A 10,797-nucleotide genomic window follows, 5' to 3' on the forward strand; every position below is an offset into this window, starting at 1 on the left:
TACTTATAATAGCTAATACAATATAAAAGCTAGGTATATAGTTGTAATATAAATGCTAAGTAAATAGCTGTAGAGATTTGAAAATGTTGACAATGTGGTGAAAAGCAAAGGCATGCTAGCAGCACAGAAGCTGAAAGAGGCAAGGAACAGAGTATTCCTCTTGAGCCTCTGAAAGGTGAACAGCCCTGTGTAGCACCTTGATTTAGGTCCCAATGGAACAAATCTTAGATTTCTGGCCTCCTGAACTGGGAGAGGATAAATTTCTGTTGCTGTTAGCCACCACATTTATGGTAATTTGTTACAGCAGCTGCAGAAAACTAACATACAATCCAATGACATCCATAATACAGCAAGTATATTTTCTAAAATGTTGGCTGAGAGATTGCTCAGTGCATGTACTAAAACTGGAACAATACAGAGAAGATCAGCATGGCCCTGCCAAAAGATGACATGTAAATTCATGAAGCACTCCATATTTTTAATGAATATTAGGATGTTAACAAAGAGAAGGCAATGGCACCCCACTCCAGTACTCTTGCCTGGAAAATCCCATGGGGGCCTGGTGGGCTGCAGTCCATGGGGTCATGACTGAGCGACTTCACTTTCACTTTTCACTTTCATGCATTGGAAACGGAAATGGCAACCCACTCCAGTGTTCTTGCTTGGAGAATCCCAGGGAAGGCGGAGCCTGGTGGGCTGCCATCTATGGGGTCGCACAGAGTCGGACACGACTGAAGTGACTTAGCAGCAGCAGCAGCAGGATGTTAACAATAAATACAAAAGAATGAAAAAAAAAATAGCTGAAACAGAGAATGAAAATAAAAAGCCTAAATGAAAACTAAGTAGGTTTTATAAAATAATTTATATTAACATGGAAGGCTATAGGGAAAAAATGAAAAGAATAAATCTAAAAAAATAATGGTGAAATCTTCTTTAATTAAGAGATCACTGTATCAAGGACAATGACCTTTTCTGGGACATTGATCATACTGTCTGACTATCCATAGTGCATGCTTAGTCACTCGGTCGAGTTGTCTGACTCTTTGCAACACCATAGACTATAATCCACCAGGCTTCTCTGTCCACAGAATTCTCCAGGCAAGAACACTGAAGCGGGTTGCCATTGTCTTCTCCAGGGTATCTTCTCTAGCCAGGGATCAACCCTGGGTCTCCTGCATTGCAGGCAAACTTTACTGTCTGAGCCACCAGTGATCCCTAGGATTATAACAAAATATGAGGCTTCCCAATTATAATTAGATATGAAATGATGGAATGGTGATAAGAACACTAGCTCTTGGGGATATAAAGGAAAGAGACACAGGAATAAGTTTGTTAAGATATAGATAGGAAGAACCAGCAATTTGAGAAACATAGGAGTGACAGGTAGCATCCAGAGGGAATTCTGATTTAATTTGCATTAAGCAAGCAGCTTATGACAGCCTCATCTACTATTCCACTATAGTATATCCAAGACAGCGGTTCTGAAACTTCGATTGGAATCAGAATCACCTGAGAACTGGGCATCAACTCAAAGGCTCAGGCCTGTCCTCTTCAATGAGCCTGCTCTACTGTGTTTGTCCTGAGTTCTCCAGGTGTTCCAATACATACCAGCATGCGAGAAAACCAGGGGAATGTGGGGAAAATACACACAGGGAAAACTGTAATGTCCCTGGCAGCTATTGACTAGGCTCCCAAAAGAGTAACAGAAAGCTATTCTTTTCCCTCTGCCCATTCAAATCTGTTCTGTCAGGTTAATTCAAAGCAGATGCCATGACTTTTTTCATCACTCTCAGAAAAAAGTTCCTCTAGTCATCTTTAGTCACAAAATGTTTAATTTGGGTGCTTAAATGATCATTCCCTAGAAACACTCAAGACTCCAAACTTAATTTAAAGCTCCTCGCCTCCTCCCTTCCTTAGAGAGGAAGCTCGCATGGGAAGGTTTCTAGCTCCCTTGTTCTCACTCACTGCCCTTCTTCCCATCGGTTGGCTGGTTCTAGAGCATCTAGATTTCAGGAAAGCATATTAGAAAGAGGGAAGGCCAAGAAGGTTCTCCTTTAATAGCCATCAGTAGAATCTGGCACTGGTATACCCTGGCTTGGCAGGAATTACAAGGCTGATTCTTCTCCTGGACAGTGGTTGGACTTTCTATGGAGTCCCATCACTGGCAATGGAATCCCTCACTTCTGTTCTCTTTAAATGGGTGTGGTCTCCTCTGCCTGGACATTGATGACCTCACCCTGACTTTCTGAGGCCCATTCCACTCTCTCAAGAGCCTAGAGCCCCTCCAAGGTAGCTCCAGGTATTCTTTCTCTTCCATGTGGCCCCTCTGGCATCCCCAGGAAGCCTGAATGAATTCTTCCTTCCAAAGACTTTCAGCAATAGCAAGCTGTTCCTAAGGTAGCCAGACTTCAGGTTTTTCTAGCAGCAATATCTGTGCCTCAGACCGAAATACACAAGGCAATCTCTTTAAAGGGCCCCCTTGAATCCTCTCTCATTTGGCTTGTGGAGAAATGGAAAAGACATTTCATAGCACTCCAAATCAAATAATCTCTACTTAAAAGATAGACAACCAAAACAAAACAGCATGGAAAGGTAAAACAAAACGGTGGGTGACAGTGCATTTGGAAGCATCGAGAAAAATGAGACAAAAAGCTATGTTAATTTGAACTAAGTAGAATCAAAAGATTGTTTTTAACATGGATAAAAGAGAATCATAAAGTAATAAGAGATAAAAATCCTAAAATGTATCAAAATACAGAAAGACAAATTCTTGGAATTGAGTGATAATTTGACATAGGCCCAATTCTATACACATTTCTCAGCCCCTAATCAATTATATAGAAAATATCTGATTATATTTAGGCTTCCCTGGTGGCTCAAATGGTAAAGAATCCACCTGTGACGCAGGAGACCAGGGTTCAATCCCTGGGTTGGGAAGATTCCCCTGGAGGAGGGCATGGCAACCCACTCCAGTATTCTTGCCTAGAGAATCCCATGGACAGAGGAGCCTGGAGGGCTACAGTCCTTGGAGTCGCAAAGAGTAAGACATAACTGAGTGATTAAGCACAGCACACAGCACATAAAAATTAGAATAAATGAACTCAGAATTTTATATATATCAAATTTTGTGAAATTTTCAATAGAAAATTAACTAATGCACATGACCCTTTAAAAACAATATATACCTTGCAAAAAACTTAAATTTCAAAGTACCAAAAATATGCTACTTCTAGTCTTTCTTTGCAAACAAATAAAACTAGTATTTCCAAAAGAAATATTGTTTAAAAAGGATCTGATTAGTTAATAATTGAAAAACAGCCTCATAATACATTGGGCAAAAAAATATGTGTAATTATGAACTGTTTAGGAAGTAATGGTGATGAATTATATGTATAATTTGTTGGGGATGGTCAAGGCAATGCTCAAAGGTAATTTTATATTTTAAAAATAAAATTTCAATTAGCTTAAAATGAATTATTTTTTATTATGTTATCCTAAATTCAAGTGTTTGGAGAAAATCCATAGAAATTGAGGCAAGTCAGAAAGAAAATATTAATAGCTTTGAATCTTTGGACTTTGATGCTGAAAGAAAAAAATACCAATTTTTTATTTATTAAGAAAAAACAAAATTGGGGCTTCCCTGGTCGCTTAGTGGTAAAGAATCCACCTGCCACTGCAGGAGACATGGGTTCGATCCCTGATCCGGAAAGATCCCACATGCCACAGGGCAACTTAGCCTGAGTGCCACAGCTATCGACCCTGTGCTCAAGAGCCCATGTGCCGCAACTATTGAGCCCACATGCTGCAGGTACTGAAGCCCACATGCCTATAGTGCCCGCGCGCCATAACAAGAGGAGCCGCTGCAATGAGAAGCCCGTGCACTGCAACTACAGAAAAGCCCCCACAGCAACGAAGCCCAGCAAAAGTAAATTAAAAAATAAAGACAATTTTTAAAATTGGGTGCTTAATTCATGCTTGGCATTTTTCTGTACCAAAAAAAAAAAAAAAAAAAAAAGAACAAGTCACAGGTGTTATCCTCCAGAAATAGGGAATGAAGTCAGTAGGGAATTAAGTCAATAGATAATTAAAATATAGGGGATATCAGGGATTCTGATAGTAAGTATAAGAGGCCAAAAGGCAGGTAGCTGTACCATCTGTAAGCCATAAGGTGACAGTGAAGGCCTTTTGAAGGACGGATATGCAAAGTAAGTCTTGAGGGTAAAAGGCATTATCCATTAGGGAGAGGCTGTGGTGCACATCCAGGGAAGCATATGGAAGGAGAAAGAACGGAGTGCATTTGAAGGACTGAATACAGTATTGCTGTTGTTCAACTGCTAAGTCATGTCTGAATCTCCTGCAATCTCATGGAAATGTAGCCCGCTGGGTTCCTCTGTCCATGGGATTTCCCAGGCAAGAATACCAAAGGGGGTTACCATTTCCATCTCTAGGTGATCTTCTTGACCCAGGGATCGAACTTGCATCCCCTGCATTGGCAGGCAGATTGTTTACCACTGAGCCACCTGGGAAGCCCCCAAAACAATATTGTTGCAGAGCAAATGATAAAATGTGGTCATGGATAGGTAAGCCTGGACCCTATCCTGGAAAACCTCTAGGAAATGTTAAGGAATTTTAACTTCATCCTGAGAAGGGATAAAAGTAGAGGTGTGACATTTTAGAAATGTGGTAGGATAGGGAGTGTGGCAGGCTGTTCTCTCTTGGGTGAGAGATCCATGCCACACTAGGAGCAGAGGGGCTCATAAATCTTAGTAAAGCATAGACATGACACAGACACCAGCATAGATGTCTATGCATCTGTGCGAGCACAGACATAGACTCGAGATGAAGTTAAGCAAGGAAATGAACACTGAAAACCTAAAATTACGTACAGGGAGCCAGGAAGTCAATACTAACAAATACTGACTCAGTAGAGAACAGAAGATCCAAAAGTGAAGGAAAAAAAGTAAAAGCAGCCAGAGAGAAGGGTACAAAGGAAAGACACAAAACTCAGAGGACAGTGGAGATGAAATAATAAAAAATTAACAGAGATGTTATAAATTATCAGAACTGAGGAAAATTGGCAAAGCCTCCATTGTAACCTTAAGGAGAATAATTTCAGTAGAGTTGCACCACAATTCTATTGGGTTTCCTTTAAGGTCAACTGGCAAACTATTTCTTAGAAACTCATCATTCAGTCCTATTATGAAATTTAAATTCTCCAATCAATTAAAAACACCTATTTCACTCCCATTCCCAAGATACCTACGTAGGCTGAATGTGAAAGCTTAGAAATCATGTTGTGATTCTCTGGAATCACAGAGCAGTAGTTACATAAGGACTTAAAAAAAAAAAAAACAAGATTAAAGTTTTTTATGGGAAGCTTCAGAGTAATCCTGTAAGTCAATCATTAATTTGAATAATATTAGAAGCTTTTAATAAAATAATATTAATTTCCTGAACATCATTCCCAGCAGTAATAGTAACATCACATCAACTTATAACCAAAGCAGTATATGTTAAAAGTGAGAGGCTTCAATCTAAAATGTGAATCATAGGAATGTAGGAAATTACAGCAAAGACCTTGTAGGGGATATGATTAGGCAAATGTCACTTTCTCTCCACAGATTAGGAAATTTCTTCCCAGTGTCACTGAGCCCTTCCGCTTCCATAAATTTGGTTACCAATCATTTCCCAATATCTATCAATGCCAGTCACTAATATGTTTCTCTGTAGTATTTTAAAAATAATCTTAAGGATAGAGTGGAATGGAAATGAATCATCTGCTCTTGCTGGAACAATTGGCCAATTCGAAATATTCAAGTGCCAGTTCTGAGTGTTATTATGAATACCACATTAAATATATCAGCTTCCAAAGCTGATTATGTGGATACACTCATAAATGAAGTTAAACTTGGCAGAATTTCAGTAAATTAAAGTTCCAGGATTATATAAGCATCTAATTAACTTTTTAGTCAGTTGTTCAATCAATCATACATTAAGTATTTATTGAGCATCTACTATGTACTAGGTCCTCTTCCAGGCACAGGGAGTAGCAGGAACAAAAAAGAAACAACTATATTCTCAATGATTATCACAGAGTTGCTTTCTCTAAGTATTCATTTCTGAAATAAAAATTCATGACATAAGACATTTTGAAGAGGTATGTGTTCTTTGAAAGCTTTGAAGATGAGTCTGGGATATATTTTGTCTCTTTTTCCCAAATCCATTTAAAATATTTATCATCTTTCTCTGACAAAATGTAAAATAATGTTTCTTTTTTGAAGGCAATGAAAAAAGATTCTGTAACAAAATTTGCTTATTGCTCATGAGAAAGAATTCTAATAATAGAATTTTTTTAAAAAACACAGTATTTAAAAGTTATAATTTTAAATTTGGAATCTGTCAGCCACATACTTGATTTACCAGTCACCTGCATATTAGAAAATTCAGTAATCTCTAGATGTGTCTCAATTACACAAAGAATAAGAACACATCAAGCCATGTTTTATACCTTTCTTAGCCCACTCCTAATGCTTTTGTTCTGCTTACATATTTGGAGAATTATTCATCCTCTTGCATATTCCTGAGTAGTGTCATATAAAGACATGGCAGAATTGAGAGCTTTTCACGTTTTCACTTATTCAGAAAACATTACAACTTATCAATTCAAACAACATGCATAATGATAAGTGCATACACTTCTTTGCTTTTCTTCCTTAAATTCAGCACCTACTTCATTACATTTCCCACCATTTCATGACTCTGTTGCTGGCCAGCTCATATCTTTTCTTGTGATTTGCTGCTGAAAAGTTTTTACACTCTATGTAAGTTGATGCCCATCATTTTTTCTACTTTGATGAAATTTGGGAGCTTTGAAATTAGGATATATTGACATTTCCAGTGAGTCTCATATATACTTAAGTTGCTCTTTTCTTAGAGGTTTCTCATAATACATTGTTGAATAAGTTGAGGAAGTGATCTCATGTACTGTGTTATTTTTGTTTTATTTTGTTATTGTCAATTAGCATCAAATGTATTCCCTTTTTTAGGAATCTACTTGCAATTTATATTTCTTGTTTTTCAGGCTAATGTAATTAATCAATCATTTGATAACTCAACAAATGTGTATTTAACACTACTTTGTAGGAGGCAGTTTTCCAGGTGCCAAGATTATAACTGTGAACAAAATATAAATTCCTGCCCTCATAGAGATATCACATCCTCCTAATATTAAACAACTTTTTTAAAAGAAATATATTCCACTTCCACTTTCATATTCTTTTAAAGACAAAACTTGGTTACTCTCTTTTATTCAACCTCTCCTGAGTAGTTTTGGTACATTAAGAGCACAGTTTTCCTACAAAATATACTTTAAAATCACAATAATTTAAAGTATATTTCATATCTTTCTTGTATTTTATGTTTCTAAGGCTCTCTTTCTAACTTTTTCTCCACAACACCTTGTTTTATGTCTTTTCTTATATCTAAATTATTTGGTAAAATAATTGGTGTAAATAGCTATATGTGCCATAGTTTTACCATGAAAAATATGAATATCAGTGCTTTTTAAAACTCAGTATTGTACCTTTAGGTTTGAGATAATTTAGGTTAATAATTTTGTGACTGAGATTGGAAATTGTCCCTGATGTACATTCCTCCCCCTCCTTCATGGTTGAAGTTTGTCCTTTTGGAATTCTTCTTTTTCACTGGCTGGGCCATAAATAAGGGCTGGTGGTGGAGGTTTAGTTACTAAGTCACGTCCCACTCTTGAGACCCCCATGCATAGTCCATAACTTATTTTCATAAATTTAACAAGCTTTTCTAGATCCTATATAATTATGGTCACCCAGATAATTTGTTGGAAATGATGAAACTTTCAGCTATGACTGTTACTGACAATAGCATGATTCCCCAGTCCAATGCTTGGACATTTTTTTCTGAAAAATGAAAGCACAATCTTTTTCTGACATCATTTTCACATAATCACAGATACCTAGGGAAAAAAAAAACAAATGAACCATGTCCAAAATAGCAAGTGACTGGTGATAATAAAAGTACATGCTTTCTGAGTTATCAAATAATTGATTACATTAGAATGAAAGATAAGAAATTTATCTTATTTCAATTTATGAATTATAAGTAGATTCCTACCAAAGGGAATAATAATATTTTGAAAGTGATACAACAGACAAATATGTTAGCTCAGGCAGCTAACACCAACCAGGCAGGAAAAAAGGCACTACTTGAGTGTTTGATTAAGAAAGATGCATTAAGTTGATCATAAAATTTTTTTAATCAAATAGGATATTGAAAAAAATCCACTCTATAAAATTACAGTAAAAGGTGTGACTTGTTTTCTATATCTGATTTAATGTAATTGTTTCTATTTTATCACTTTCCTTAGATTTAAATTTTGCCTGCCCCCATTTTGCTGGGAAATTAGGATTTGCATATTCCCTACTCTTCCCTTTTTCCTCCCTCTGCTTGATGCTATCTCATGCATGAAATTGTACAAGGGGTTCACCTTCATTTTCTTTTTCTTTTTTAAAAAATGTTTTATTTTGTATTGAGATATAGCCGATTAACAATATTGTGATCTTTTCAGGTGAACAGTGAAAGGACTCAGCCACACAGACACATGTCCATTCTCCACCAAACCACCTTCATTTTCTAACCAAGATCTTGTTCATTAAATACCAGATCCACCATATTTTATGCAACTGTCATGTGGTGCTGATTATTTTTCCAAATTTCAATGATTCACAACCACTGCTGAATTGCTCAAGAGCGTTTTTAATCCAGAGTGGTTAAAATGACTTGAACAGTGACATTATTTAACTGGTAACACTGTAGGCTTACAAGCAAAAGCAAGCCTTACACCAGAGACATCAAGTCGGCAAAAAAATAAATAAAAGAGAATGAAACCTCAAATTTTAAAAGCTGATGTGAAAAGTGTCTTATTTAATTCAAATAAACTACTATGAAATAATCCTTTAAAACATGTAAATGAAGAGCTAAGCATCTAAAAGTGACGATAACATCTAGTTGAGAGAGATGGTTTATATTCTTTTGGATGGTGGGATTAAATAACACGAAGACTCTAAATACACCTACATATAAAGAGTTTGGTTCCCAAAACAATTTTTAAATATTTATACCATCTCTAAGGGAATGGCTGGAATATGAACAAAGTACCCTGTTTAAACGAGTTTCAAAGAGCATACCTATTGTTGCAATTAATTTACTTCCTGACAGGCTGAAATTATAGACGAGAAATTATATTAACATTTGTGATTATCAATAATAACAAAAGAGTTCAAGAGATTCATACAAGAGAAAAACAAAATGCTTTTAGTTTGGATGCAACTGGACAAAAGTACAACTCAAACTTGTTTTTTAACAAGACAACATAGAAGTTCAAGTTACATATTAAATCTTTATTTCCACTCAAAAGTTTCAGTTCAGTTCAGTTCAGTCGCTCAGTCGTGTCCGACTCTTTGCGACCCCATGAATCGCAGGACACCAGGCCTCCCTGTCCATCACCAACTCCAGGAATACACTCAGACTCACGTCCATCGAGTCAGTGATGCCATCCAGCCATCTCATCCTCTGTCATCCCCTTCTCCTCCTGCCCCCAATCCCTCCCAGCATCAGAGTCTTTTCCAATGAGTCAACTCTTCGCATGAGGTGGCCAAAGTACTGGAGTTTCAGCTTCAGCATCATTCCCTCCAAAAGAAATCCCAGGGCTGATCTTCTTCAGGATGGGCTGGTTAGATCTCCTTGCACTCAAAAGTTTAGGAGGTTTTAATAGACTGCTAAGCCAGCATAGCAAGTGTCATACTCTGATACCACATTAACAATGTAAACAGAAACTCATTTATTCCATAAGTGCAAAGTATTAAAATTTTATTGACTTTTAGTTTTTACTACTTTAATTAATTTTTTTTATTGTGCACAATGTTTACAGAGATAGCACAGAAGTGCTTATTGATAGTATGGTATTGTGAAGAGTGATTAGTCAGACTGTCCTGGGTTCAAGCCCAGGTCTTTGCCATCTGTATAATTTCAAGCAAATTGCTCACTTCCACTTGCCTCAATTTTTAAAATGAGAAAAATAATGTTTCCTCTATAAAGTCATGTGAGGAGGAACATGTAAGGCTCAGAGTCTTAAATGAGAAGAGGACACAAAAAGTCTTTCTGGCCTCATTTACCCTCACTTGCTTACTTTCTTTTACATCTTTGATTAGCAGTCCAAGGAAAAAAAACTACAGACACACATTTCTGGATGAACTGTTAACGTCTTCCTTCTCTTTATCCACCAGTATTCTTGATACACTGAAAGGAAACTTAAGGAATTGGAAAAATCCTGTTTTCCATGTCAAAAGCTATGACATCATCCTACTTGCAACATGTCTTAATCTTCTCCAGGTGGGATGAATTCTTGGGCCAACTAGAATAAATGTCATGGACTTGAAAAGCTAGAAAAGAATGTGTATTTGAATTTTCCAAAGTAGTATCTCCATCATTACAGTGAAAAAAGAAGAGCAGCGGGATTGAGCTGGAAGGACAGGAGGTAACATGGCTACGCTTCTGAAAGAAAACCAGTCAAACAATGGAGAGGAAATGGTATTATCAGGATACAAAGCCAAGCAGACCTTGACACACACAGACATGGTGAATCAGTCCCTTATTAGATTTGTCAGTCTCAGCTGCCCACCGAGCTTTAGAGTTTAGCTACATCTATTCCTACAGTCACAATGAAAAATCTATAAGGAGAAGCTATTTAACAATTAGAGAGGC

General features: G+C 36.9%; 1 non-coding gene across 1 annotated transcript; it reads left to right on the forward strand.

Moving 5' to 3' along the window:
• Nucleotides 1-378: 378 nt before the first annotated feature.
• Nucleotides 379-480, forward strand: LOC114114178 (U6 spliceosomal RNA). The gene has a single exon (XR_003589015.1). It is a non-coding gene; the product is annotated as a U6 spliceosomal RNA (small nuclear RNA).
• Nucleotides 481-10,797: the final 10,317 nt, after the last annotated feature.

This window comes from Ovis aries, chromosome 3 (genome assembly GCF_016772045.2).
Source record: "Ovis aries strain OAR_USU_Benz2616 breed Rambouillet chromosome 3, ARS-UI_Ramb_v3.0, whole genome shotgun sequence".
Taxonomy (NCBI): domain Eukaryota; kingdom Metazoa; phylum Chordata; class Mammalia; order Artiodactyla; family Bovidae; genus Ovis; species Ovis aries.